The sequence below is a fragment of the Pyrgilauda ruficollis genome, unplaced genomic scaffold (assembly GCF_017590135.1).
Source record: "Pyrgilauda ruficollis isolate IOZ18807 unplaced genomic scaffold, ASM1759013v1 scaffold3, whole genome shotgun sequence".
NCBI lineage: Eukaryota > Metazoa > Chordata > Aves > Passeriformes > Passeridae > Pyrgilauda > Pyrgilauda ruficollis.
The window spans coordinates 23,511,454-23,524,291 of NW_024524377.1; the positions used below are offsets into that span (position 1 = coordinate 23,511,454).

Genomic DNA, 12,838 nt, shown 5'->3' on the forward strand with positions numbered 1-12,838 from the left:
TTAGATTTTATTTTCTCTGTAAACTTGGAGAAGGGATACAGACAGATTCAAGGCCTAGGTGACATTTTCAGACACTGCTCTCCTCCAGAAGTCACGAGGTCTGAGCTTTTGCATCCCATTCTCCATGGAGAATTAACACATCCCTCCCACCAAAGAAAGAAGGTTAGATAGTCACTTCTAGCTTTACTTTTGCAGAAGGGTGCAGGACTCCTGTGGAGTCCTGAGAGCACACTTGGCATGGGGTGAGAGGAGCTGCTGCCCAAACCTGGTGTCCAGGTGGTGCTCAAAGCTCATACTCCAGATGAGAGGGAGGTGCATCAGCCCTCCTTCTGGCTGGGTCTCTTTCCCCCACTATTTACCTGTGCTTAAAGAAAACAAGGTTGCAGCACAGAACGTCATGATATTTGCCCTAAAAAAATTAAAGAAAGCAACAGAAGTTAACTTACCCTCTTTATTTAAGTCAATGGGGCAAGAGTTCAGTTTTTTCTCTGCAGCATTGAGAGCAGCCACCTTTCCCTTTTGTAAGGAAGAGCAGAGTTGGTCACTGAGGCTTTAGGGAAAGTTCAGCTCCTAGGACTGGTAACAGAGGGGCCCGGCTTCCTACAGGATGGAGGAGAGCTGCAACCACCCTCTGTGTTTCTCCAGTTTTGTGCTGACATTTTTATTTCGTGTTGCTCCTTATCAGCTCAGGGCCAGCCTGGCCCACAGGCAGCTGATGACATTTCCAGTCATCGGCATTTTTCCAGTTGAGCTGAGATTAAGCCAGTGTCTTCTGGTAAGGACTTGGACATTAAAGGACTGAAAGAGTGCTAACAGCCTCATCAACGACCCAGGCTTTCCGTGGTCTCGCAGTGCCCCTGCCATCGTGCCTGCTGTGTTTCAGAGCTGGTGCCACCTGCACCTGGAAAGGTTCAGGGAGGGCCGATGGCCAAGCCAGCAGGGAGCTGTGCTGTGCTGGCACACGGACCTCAGGCACTGCCGACACCGTGGCTGGCTGCTTCCACCTGGCAAATGAGTCCAGACATCACCCACCTCTTCTGCCAGAAAAAACAGAATAAATTGTAAATCAGGGTCTGCGAAAGCTTTGCCAGCAATGCTCCTGCCTGTGCCCTGGCTGCCCACCTGTTGCAGCAGGGTTGGCTCTGACTCTCTCTAGGAATAGTGTTGGGCACCCGATTCCCAAATTGAATTTGGCACTCCAGGGCAGAAGTCCGTACAGAGGACACCAAATAGTCTTATTCAGCTTTTCTGCACCTGAAAATATCACCAATTTAAAGTTTTTTTGTTCTGGCTTTCCCAGGATGTATCAAGAACTTGACTCAACACAGCCTGCAGCCCAGTGAGACGCCAAGACTTGGGCATATAGAAGTGTATGGAGAAACACATTTCTCCATGTATTGAAGCTTAATTTTACGTGATCTGGACGTTGCCTTAGGGAGGAAAGGGCAAGACAGGTAAAAAATGACAGTCTGTTTTATGGATGTGCACACACACACCCCACAACACAGCTGGCTCAGTTCATTCTGAGAAATCTCCTGTGAAGGCCCCCACTTTGGCACTCTGGCAGGGGAAGCTGTGGCTTGCTCAAATATGTGCCCACAGATTCACAGCTAACAAACTAGGTACTGGCGTTTAGGAAGGCAGAAAAAATGGCATGTGTGTCTTGGCAGGTGTCTGTAATAACAAATAACAGTAATCATAATAACAAAAATTACAATAATCATAAGAAACAGTAATAAAGAACCCTGCATGCTGCCAGCTGGACTGAATTGCCTGTGCAGAGCAGTCCATGAGCACTCCTCACTCAGAAAGCAGAGATGCCACATTATCAAACAATTCCTTATCTGGAGAGAGCCAATGAGCGTGGGCTGCTTCCTCTGGTCTCTTTACTCCCAACAAAATCTTCCACCGGCAGTGAAAAAATCACTTACAGCATAGGTATTCACCTGAAATCAAAGCCCTGGCAAGTTATTATTGCCCTGACACTCTTCCCAAAAGGAGGTTAATGCTGAGTTCTTTATCCCTTCTGTATCCCTGCTTTCCCTGTCAACCTTGATTTTTTGCAATTGCAGGCAGTTCTGCTCTATTTGACACAGCTCACCTGCCTGTCTAATGGCTTCACATCGTCCGTCTGTCCTGCAGAGCAACCCCCCACAGCTCTGCCTGTCCCACCTGCATGCTCACCCTGGTGTTTCCTCAGCAACTCACCTGTGGAAACACATTTCCTTCTCATCTAGTGCAAGGGATGAGCTGAAGCTGTGAATGCCAGCCTTGCACAGCACTGCCCACAGCTGGGCTATGAGGAGGTGGCAGCCTCAGCCCTCTGTGAGAGGTGAGATGAGGGTGGGCAAAGGGGGGCAGCTGGCATCCCCTGGCCAGGCACAGGGCTGGTCTGCTCAGGATCAGCCACCTCCGGTGCAGGAGGAACTGCAGGCACTTCTTCAGCTGTACCAGGATGTAGGGCAGAGGAGCTTGGGGATCAGGCAGCTGCTCCTGCAATGGGATGTTAGAATTAAAATTAGGATTTGCCATGTGTTGTACTCCATGTGTCCCTGGGGCTTCTGGCTGCTGGCTGGGCAGCAGAGAGCCCAAGAGATAGGCCAGTACCATGAGCCTTGCCACCCACCCACAAAGCCACCGTGCAGCTGAGGTTCCTACAATATAATTTTGTTTCCTAAGAACAATGTTTCTATTTCCCCAGGAAGGCTCCTCACCCCAGCAGCCCCACGGGCAATATCTCAGGGCTGCCGTGGGCAAAGCTTCAACAATCTGCTGCCTTGGCCAGCCATGCACCCCTGCCCCAGCCTGGTGCTGAAGCTGTTGTCACTGCCTGTCTCTGAGGGGCACAAAGGTCCAGGGAGCAAACTCCACCCATATTTCCCCTGTGTGACATCCCACTGGGTGGGCTGTGAGGGTGTTGGAGTTGCCTGAGCTCCTGCCAGCCTGGGAGCATTGTAGGAGAGCTCTGCCTGCTGACCCGAGCCCCAGGATGTGACAGAAAGCTGTGTGTGCTGACAGAGAGCACAGCAATGGCCTTCCTGTGTGCTATCGGGATGAGGGTTTGGAGCTGTTATGTTTTCTGTATACAGTGAGATCAAAATATGAGCTTTCAAAATGACTTGAGATTAGCTGGAGGGAAACAACAGAGAAGGAGTGCAAAGCACATCCCTGCTTGATTTAACTGCTTGCACACCACGCACACACTGCCCTTCTGCAAAGCCCAGGCAATGTAGCCCTGGTGGGCTCTGGAAAATTGCACCCTTGGCTGAGGGCACATGGGTCCTCTTTGTAAGGGACCAAGGCTGTTCTGGGCTCAGCAAGGGCCAGGCAGGTCCCCTGGGCCTAAATCTCCCCTTCTGGCTCTGGTACAGCATCTCAACTGGGCTCGGGTACCCTAGAGCGAGGTTCAAGGTGATCTTGAGTCCTCAGCTATAATCAGGTGTGCTGAAGAGAACCATAGAGAGCTGTTCCCAAAGCCACTGGAGGACAGGGGGAGAGCAGAGGCTGCTGCTTTGGCAGGGATCACCAAAATCACACGCACGCCACTGGACATGCTGAGGAGCCGTCCCCACCACGCTGTGAACAGCCACACCAGCCTGCCTGCCTGCCAGCCTGGCAGGTCTGCAGAGCACATTCCAGCTGTTTACATGCTTAAGATATGCAGATACATGAGGCACAGGCCTCAGACTCCAAAATACCTCATTGTACTTGCAAATGAAGCGTCTCAGTATTTAAGTGCACAGAATTTGCAGGTGCCATTAATTTTCCCCACAGTTTGGTGTCTGGTGTTAACTGGAGGCAAGAGAGTTGTCAACGGGAGAGCACACCTGCAGTTTTGAAGCTGCTTTAAAATCAGTGACAAAACAACTACAAAACCCAGAATCAAACTCAGGCAAGCTGATGAAGCCTGCAGAAGAGCCATCCCAGCAGGACAGGGCAGCTGTTGTCACCTGTGGAGCCAGGCAGGCACAGTTGCTGTGTCCCTAGAAGTACCATGAGACCCACTTACCTGACAGCCTGTTAGTGCTGAAGCTGCTGCCAGCCAGTCTGTTCTCTTTCCTGAGGAAGAGCCGAGGTGATAAACACCCAACAGGTGCTTTTTCATCACAAAAGAGGAAAAAATTAATCAGCAAGTGATACACTCTTCTAGTAAAGCTTCTTTCCCATCAGACTGTCATGGGTAACTGCCAATGTTCAGACTGGAAGATGAGACAAGGAAAAGCTTAGAGAGGTTCATTACACCTGAAAATGAGATATCTCTTCAGAGCAGTGGTTGGGAAAGGAGTAGCATCAACATTGTCTGCAAGTTTCCAGCAAATTAATGCATCTTACCCAGTGTCACCAGCAAAGGGCTGGTTAAGGAAGTGGAAACTTTACCATAAAACATGCAATTCTTGGTGGGATATGGTGAAAAGAAAGAGACAGGATCCTCTTACTTCCCAAGGGAGCCTGGGGGTAGTCATGTGCTGGCATTCACTAAGAGCCAATGGAAACTGAAAACAAGGAGGATCACTCAGCTTGCAAGTGGGATTTCTGCAGCAGACAGATGACTGGCTGCACCAGGACAGCCCCTAGGAGAGGTGGTAGATGGCAGTCATGATTTTTGTGCAGGTGAAGTAAAGCAGTTTTGGGAAAAAAAATGGGTTTAGTAAGGTCTAGGATTCAAATGCAGGGTTTTTATTAAGGGTTTTTATAAGACCAAGTGTGTTGGTCTTGAATTGCATATGGCATGGCAACACCTCACAGTCACATGCTTCCTCTTCAAGATATTCCCAAGAGGTAGGAAGGTGCAATTAGCAGCCTACAGCATCAAGAAGCATGTGCAGGAGCATGGGACATTTCTGGATTAGCCATGGGATGACCAAGTGTCTCAGCATGGGGCCACTCTCCCCCAGACCTGAGCCTCATAAGACACCACAAAGCACTGGGGAAAAGTTTCTGAGCAAACCAGCATAGCAAGGGCTCTACTGGCTCCTCCAGCTGCTAACATGGAGGAGGCTCAGGGAGGATGAAGGGTGGGAAAGGGGAAGCCCATCTTCCTCCTCTGCTCAATAATAGTGCAGAGCAGGAAGGAGAACAGTGTTCAGACACTGAAGTTTGGTCTCACCTGTATTTGGTCATAAGTGAAAGCTCTAACAGCAAGATAATCTGTGGGTTTTCCTGTGGATAGGTAAAGTGACTCTCAGATTAGAATGTGCTGAGCAATGCTCTTGGTAGTTTATCTTTGCTAATGCTTCCTTTAAGATCTTCCTCCAGACAATGCAAGTGATGACTCCTTTTATAAAACTTGGCCATAGAAGTTACATTAGGACAGGTAGTACAAGCTCACCTGTGGAGATTGTCATGAGCCTGCAAAGCCACACATTACCTTTCAGAAAGGGGCCTGTAAACCAGGTGTATTTTAAAACCTCACAATCAGTGTTGTAAATTGTGTGCTGACACCCAGCTCCAGTGGCAGACATAAGAAAAGTCCCAAAAGGTCCTCCCTAGGAAGGACATGACAGATGATAGAGAAGTCTCAAGGAAAAACGGTGTTTGCAGAGATGCAGGAGCTTCACTCTGTGAGTCTGGAGCTGTCAAAATCCAGGTTGTCAGGATAATTGAAGAAAAAACAATTTCTTAAAGAGTAATGAGCTAAAATGACGGAAAGGTATTTCCTCAGCTCTGGCAACGGGGTATACTGTTTCACATAGTGGAAGAGCCTAGTGAGACATTTTGACATACATACTCAGACATTGAAGAGCTGCAGCCTCTTTAGGAAATTAAGTAATGAGAGTGAATAAGAATAAAGGAAAGTGCCTCTTTGGAGCAGATGAAAAGACTCCAGATGTGTACACGGCTGTGACTGCTTCATATTGTTTGGGACTTTCAGTCCTGAAAAAAAGAGAGACAATCCTGACAAAATATGTAAGTCTTCACCTGAATGCTATAAAGACAGAATCAAATTTAATGTTAAAGCTCAAATACAAAAAGGAAATGCAAGAGGAAATGAAAAGTGAAAAAGAATCTCCCCTGAAAAAAGTAATAAAGACATTCCACTTCTTCATGCTCTCCCTTATTTCACATCACTTGGAGAGCACTGATTCTGCTCACATGTGAGCTTCTGCACACACTATGCCACACACTGCAGGATGTAATTTCTTGGTTTGAAAAGAACGATTGGAGCTGAGAGCCCTGTCGTGCTTGTCAGCATCCCCAGCTCTACAGGTCACACACACACTGTCACTGTCGTTGCCAGCAGGTGCTCCCTGACAGCTTTGTTGTGGCCACTCTGGAATAAACTCAGCAAAGGACAGGAACTACCTTGCGTTGAGTATTAAAAACTCAGGCCACATTTTTATTTATAAAAACTTCTTACAATGCTCCTTACAGAGTTTAAGCAATTAAATGAAATCAGGAATACAAAACTAAAGATGATGGACCAAGCATGTCTAGTCCCCCTCTGTGGCAGACTGCAGTCCATGGCTATCCACCTGGTTTCTCATTATTTGCTTCTTCCAGGGCTCAGCGCCATGTGCAGCACTACCCACACATGTGCTGGGACCACGCTTCCAAGCCCCCTTCAAACAGCCCTGTCAGGCTGGCACAGGTCTGGTCTGGAGGACAGAGCTCCATTTGGGTGTAGTTCAGGGCATGGAAGGACTCAGCAGGAGAGCCCCTGCCAGCAAGGCTCGTTGAGCCTGAATCTCAAGCAAGAGTATCCTGCAGTCCTGCCTTAGCTGTACTGAGTCTGTGCTCACAGCACTCTGCACTCTTCCACCACTGCATGTTTTTTGTGGGCACAAGCAGGCTGCTCCCACCTGGAGAGCAACTCAGCAGGCACTGATCCCCTGGGCCCTGCCCTGCAGCTGGGCAAACACACCTCTGCAGATAACACTGCTAACATCAGATTACATCCTTTGAGACACCAGGGCTCTGCTCCATCACACGCTGTTGGGGTGACTGCAGAGGAGAGTGCCACTGCCTTCATTCTGCACCTCCACCCTGAAGAACAGCATTTCTCTCCTGCACAGATCGTGACAGTAGGATTATTAGAAGGATGCCATGCACTCGGATAGGCCATTAGCAAGGAACAATCCCTAGGTAAATAATTAGCAAATTACCTGATTGAAAACAAATGGAGAAAACTTAATTCTTGATTGTTAACAGTCTGGCATCTTTCACATTAAAATTGCAGCCAATAAGCAATTTCACATTGTGGGCCTTGCACAGTAATATTTTCCTTTGCCAAGCCATTTTCCCAGAGTAAACAAAAACCTCTGAGAATGCTTATCTTAGTATAAAACCTTGCAAGAAAAATAAACAGAATTATGTCCAAAATGAAAAGTAAAATGGCCTATGTTGGTTTTACAGCTTTGGGAAAGCCATAAAACTTAATATTCCAAGTAGAAGAGGTTGAAGCTGTTTGCTGTTATTTGTGTATCCCTTCTATTGAACACCATCTTCCACTGCAAATCAAGTCCCAAACAACTGGTGGAAAAACAAGAGGCAAAAGGAAACCAAGGCTGAATTGTGAAGCATATGGATGATTTTTCTCATGGCATTAGAGATGACCAAAGTAAAAAGAGGAGTTTCTTTTACAGTTCTGATGTATTTTAAGAATTTTGCACCACAGGCTACATTTCAATTACAGGACCAGAGTGTAACAACAGATGGGACATGATGCTTAAAACCCACCAGACAGGAAGTCCCACACCAGTCCATATAGGACAGGGCAAGTAATGTGGGCTGGGGGCTTCATAAGTCAGGAAGAGAATTAAAAATAACTGTCTGTCCCAGCTGCATGGACTGCAAACTGGAGCTTTGGACAAGAGAGATCTGCGAGCAAGAGTTGGATCCACTGGGATAAGTTGGGATCTAAGCAAAATCTGCAGTGTGTCCATCAGAGACAGACACTGAGCAGCACAAAGACAGAACAAAGACAAGGAGGCAGATGTGGAACAGAGAGTACACAAGGTGATGGTGAAGCCAGTTGTGCTGCCAGGTGTCACAGGGATGCTGAGGTGCATGGGACAAAGGCAGCCTCTGAGATGGACTTCCAAAGTGTATGCAGACACCAGAATGGAAAGATAGCTGAAAGAGAGGCTTTTTGTGTCACTCACTGGTTCTGAACAGATTGACTTACATTGAGTCACTGTCTCTTTTCTGCTTATATACCATCATTTTCATTTTTAGATTATATTTAGAGTCACTAGAATATCTGTGCATTGTTTGTCTCATTCATACTCAGAGCAGCCTGATGAGGATTTTGGCATTGGTTAAGAGCATAAAATCCAGCAAGAAGCAGGAAGAGACGGATAGAAAACTTGTGGATAAATATCTGTTTCTGGGTGAAATAAAGGAAAAGAGTGCCTGCAAGTGTTCAATTAAATGAGATTTAAGATGCCACCCAGTAGCCCTGTTCTCTGTCACCTGGCAAAGGCAGATGGCATCAGTGCTGCCTGTGGGCAAAGTGTGCCCAAAGCCAGGGACATACTCAAAGATACACAGCATGACCTCAGTGAAACACTTTGCTCCCCATAGCACAGGGCTGTGTGAAAGTAGCCAACATCACAGCAAACCAGGATGAGCAGGACTGGTAGCCTCTAAAACATTTTTAATGGGAAACAGTGTCTGATAAAGACATCATCTTTTTGGCATGTCATCACAGAAAATTTGCTACCGGCAGCCAGCTTCCCAGGACAAGCAAAATATCACAGAAGCTTTACTGAATTTTTCTAAGATTGTTTGTCAACCTCTTCATCCCCATCACCTTTGAAAGGGCCAGCTGAGACCTTGCCTGATTCTAACTTCATAATTAGGGATATTAGGAATAGCTCTGCCAAGCAAGGTCTCATACCTGGGCAGAGCTGGTAGAGATAAAAGAGACGAGTGAAGAGGATAAGGTTTGACAGGGAACAATTCTGAGTTCTAAGAATCTAATTTTGCTTACCAGAATCTCTTCAGCAACAATTTTAGTTGCAGTCTGAGGGGAAAGGAGATGGAGAGTACAAGACAGAAACATTGTACAGAATGAGCAAAACACTGGGGAAAAGAAAAAGGAGGAGAAAAAAACAACCTAAAAGCTATATTAAACAGTAGGACCCAAGGGAGAACAGAAAAAAAATGAGATTATTAACAGAGGAAACTGGCTGGCTCCACTGAGAAAATGTTGGTAAACAGAAAAATTAAATTCTGCAGGATTAAACAAGGCATTAAACCGGTTGGGGAAAAAAAAAAAAAAAAAAAAAAAAAAACACAAACCCAACAAAAACCCAATAATCACATGCTCTCAGAAATAAGTCAAGTGGTTTTACTGACTTAAACACTCAACTGGACTAAAAAAGCTCTTTTACTAAAGCAACCATAGCAAATGTATGCAAATTGCTGAGAGCACACATTACAGAAGAATGCACATTGAAGGAGGTATCCTCTGCTAGTACTTGTCTCTTGATTCAGGCAGAAAGTTTAAATGTCTGCAGCCACAGGCAATAGGAACTTGCAGAGAAGAGCCCCATGTGTCTTGGATTTCCAAGATCCATATCCTTGTGGGCACTTAAAGAATCACCCCTTAAACTTCTCTAGCCATCCAGCTGGGTTCTTCCTAATGGGGTGATGGCAAACAACATTTTCCCCTAGCAAATGGAAAATAAAATCCAGCAAAGGTTATCTTTAAGTCCTGCCCAAAACTGGTTGAAAGAACTGTTAATGCCCCTGGAACTCAGGCAGCTCTCCTGTCCCTGAAAGGGATTGGCACCACCACGGAGAGATACAGGGAAGCTGTAACCATGCACCACATGTCCCATGTGGAAATGGCAACAACAGTCACTTTGGGAAATTCTGTGAACAATTCCAGGGTCTGGTTCTGCACAAATTCCACTGGCACAAATGTGGGCCAGCTCTGCCAATGTGGCAGTATTATAACTGAGACTCACAGCTTGAAATCAAACCTTGGCAGAGTACTGGCCCAGATCTGACATAAATCAGCCTCCCTGTTCTTGCTGATGCTTTGGCACAAGGTGGCTCAGGAAGAGTTGTTGCTACCCCTTCAGCTGGGTTTGGACCCAATGCATTCCTTCCTGAGTGCTGCCACTCTCAGCACGTGCAAAGTCTTGGTGCAAGAAAGCTGCAGCTTGAGAAGAAAGGTTTCAAGACACTTAAAACCCTAGAAAAAAACAGGACTTTTTTCATCTGTGAAGATCTTTTTAGCATGAGCTGTATGCTGTTATGTTGTAGATGCTCTGACACAGGACTAGACAGACAGGAGGGTGCCCTATCAGATGCCAGCTGTGCTCCTGACACAAGCCTCTGCCCTCCCTGGGTCACAACACAGGCTCATGGCACTGGTCTGCAGCTGGGAAGACCCTTCCATTCCCTGCCACCAGAGCACTTTCTCTTCTGCTGCAAAGGGCCATCACTACATCCTGCACAGCTGCAATGGGGAAGCTGCAAGTGTTTGAAGGCCACGACACCCTCCCAGGAAACATGGGCTTGCTGAACACACGGGAGCTGAGGAAAGCACTGCTGAATGTGCCAGCATTTAGGGCTGCATCAGCTGCCGAGCCAGCGCCAGCTGCCTGGCAGGCACCACAGTAGGGCCCCACAAATCAGATTTGCAGGAGTGCCCTGGGGCTGGCTGATTACAGGGGGGTTTTTCCACCAGAGTTGCACTGTATGAAAGAAAACACTTTGAACAGGCAGGAAAATGAAACTGGTGCACAAGCTGAGCAGAAACAGAGCCAGACTGAGTTTACATTGCAGGACTTTCCTCCACACCATGGAGGAGATGTTTGCCATCACAAATGAGATGTGGGCAGTGCAGAAGACCTGAGTCTCTTGGTCCTAACGACTTCTGTCAAGGGAGGTATGGGATGTAGACACAGAACTTCTGTGCCACTGTTCCCCCACGGAAATACAAGAATTCACCTGAATATCAAAGATACTTTGCCTTCAGGGACATTTCTAGCACAACACTTTTTTCCCCCTAAACGCAGTGGTACCAAGACTCTTCACTGGCACCTTCCACAATTTATAAATTAGCAATAAAACAAGGCAGACATTCCTGGGCTGAACCTCATGCCAGGAAATATGATACTCATCTCTTAGCCCCTTAAAACAAGCATCCTGTATCTCTAGTTCAGACCTGAAAGCTGCAGAGTACCAGCCCTGTGCTTGGGGTACAGGGTGCAGGGGACACTCTGGAAGATGGCCCCCATTCTTTCCTGCAGATGGGACAACTGCCTGTAACTGTGGTGGGGGAGAGGTTGTCTTCACCTCTACAGGAAGCCAGCTCCCAAATTTAATGAAGGTTTCTCCTTCCAATTGCTTCACCGAATACCAGAGCAACACTTACTCTCGTAACAAAATGTCACTTGCTTTTCAAGTACAAACTAAATGAGCTTTCCTGAGAAAATAATTGCCAGCTATTAAAAAGCTACTGTTGGAGCTTGAGAGGACTATTAAAATACAAAGAGAAATGTACCACATTCTTCCTGAATTGATACTTCAAACAAAACCTATTTTTTGTTTTGAAATGTGGCACTAGAACAATGACCAGTTGCTTTTGTAAAGTTTCAGACTGAGAGCCATGCAATCATTTTCCAAGAGCAAAATTTCTGTGTTGTTCATGAAAATAGTGGGGGGGAAAAGCCACAGGTCAGTCAGTCTCTGCCTTAGTCAGCAGAGGAGTCTCAATCCATCTCTCATCAAGTCTCTCATCATGCTGGGGAATGTCCCGCTCAGCACCACAGTGGACACATCTGCTTCTGCCAGGGAGTCATCCCCAGGGAAGAGTCCCCATTGTCCTCATTACAGGCTCAAATCATACACCAAACAGCAACTTACTGTTGCTGTTTTCTTAAAAGCAGATTTTAAACAAGTATTTTCTCCATAAGAGTCAATTCCTCCTCTTGCCATTCTGAGTGCTACTTGAGATGGAGCACTTTGAAGGATTAGCTTTGTATATCCACATGTACAGCCAGAATTGCATCAGTAACAGACCAGAACAGCCTCATCTCTCTTACTCCTAGAGTGTCCAGTTGCCTCAGGCCCAGAACCTTGAGAATTCCCTAGAAAGGACAAGGTTGGGGTAGATTTTCTCGAGCCATATTGCGTTAAACTTACACTGCTGTACTCTCCTTTAGTTGGCTTTAAGCATCTGTTCTTTTCTGTCATCGCTTTGTCTTGATAAAGGTCTGGATGCAACACTTCCAGTGTCCTCCCATCTCCCAGGAACATGAGATATTAGAGCAGTTTCATCTTTGCCATGAAACCTTGGCAGCACATGTTGGCATGAAAGACTACACCATTCACTGACACTACTTACCCCTCGGCCTGAATTACAACCAGCTACTGTGAAATGCTGCCCTAATTACAGTCTAGAATAGCTGGGCCACTGTTCATTAAAAGAGAAGTCAAATTAGTGAATCTCTCTCTCATCAATCTCTGTTGGTTGTTATTCTGATGACCAGGTCAGCATTGAGACTGCTAATGAAAAACAGAACCTGGGAGATGGCCTCACCAAGGACACAGCTGCTCCCCCACAAGTCACAACCTCAAACACACCGGAGATGGAGACAAGCAAAGCAAACACCACTGGCAGCACAAACCCTCATGTCAGAAAGCAGAGGCAAAAGACTTCACAAAACAAGTGGTGAGAGGGAGATGCAGCAGCCATCTACTTACTGTGAAGTGTCGAAGGGGTAGTTCTGTCTAAAGAGAGGACATCCTTCAAGCTACTGTGGAAAAGCCAACCCTGGCACTGGAAGGGCAGTGCCAGCCAAGGCAGCCCTGCTGGCACCAGCTGCAGCAGGGTGGCACAAACTGCAGCTGTGTCCGAACAAGGTGGTGGCAATTCCGT

At 46.8% G+C, this 12,838-nt stretch overlaps 1 protein-coding gene across 1 annotated transcript in view; it reads right to left on the minus strand.

Moving 5' to 3' along the window:
• Positions 1 to 437: 437 nt before the first annotated feature.
• The window catches only part of INO80D (INO80 complex subunit D), a 58,502-nt gene continuing 46,101 nt past the window's right edge, over positions 438 to 12,838 (minus strand). Inside the window, exons 14-16 of the mRNA XM_041473438.1 lie at positions 4,010 to 4,096; positions 2,209 to 2,493; positions 438 to 1,037 (exon numbers count right to left, since the gene is read on the minus strand). The gene's annotated coding sequence lies outside the window, so the exon portion shown is untranslated. The remainder of the gene's footprint in view (positions 1,038 to 2,208; positions 2,494 to 4,009; positions 4,097 to 12,838) is intronic.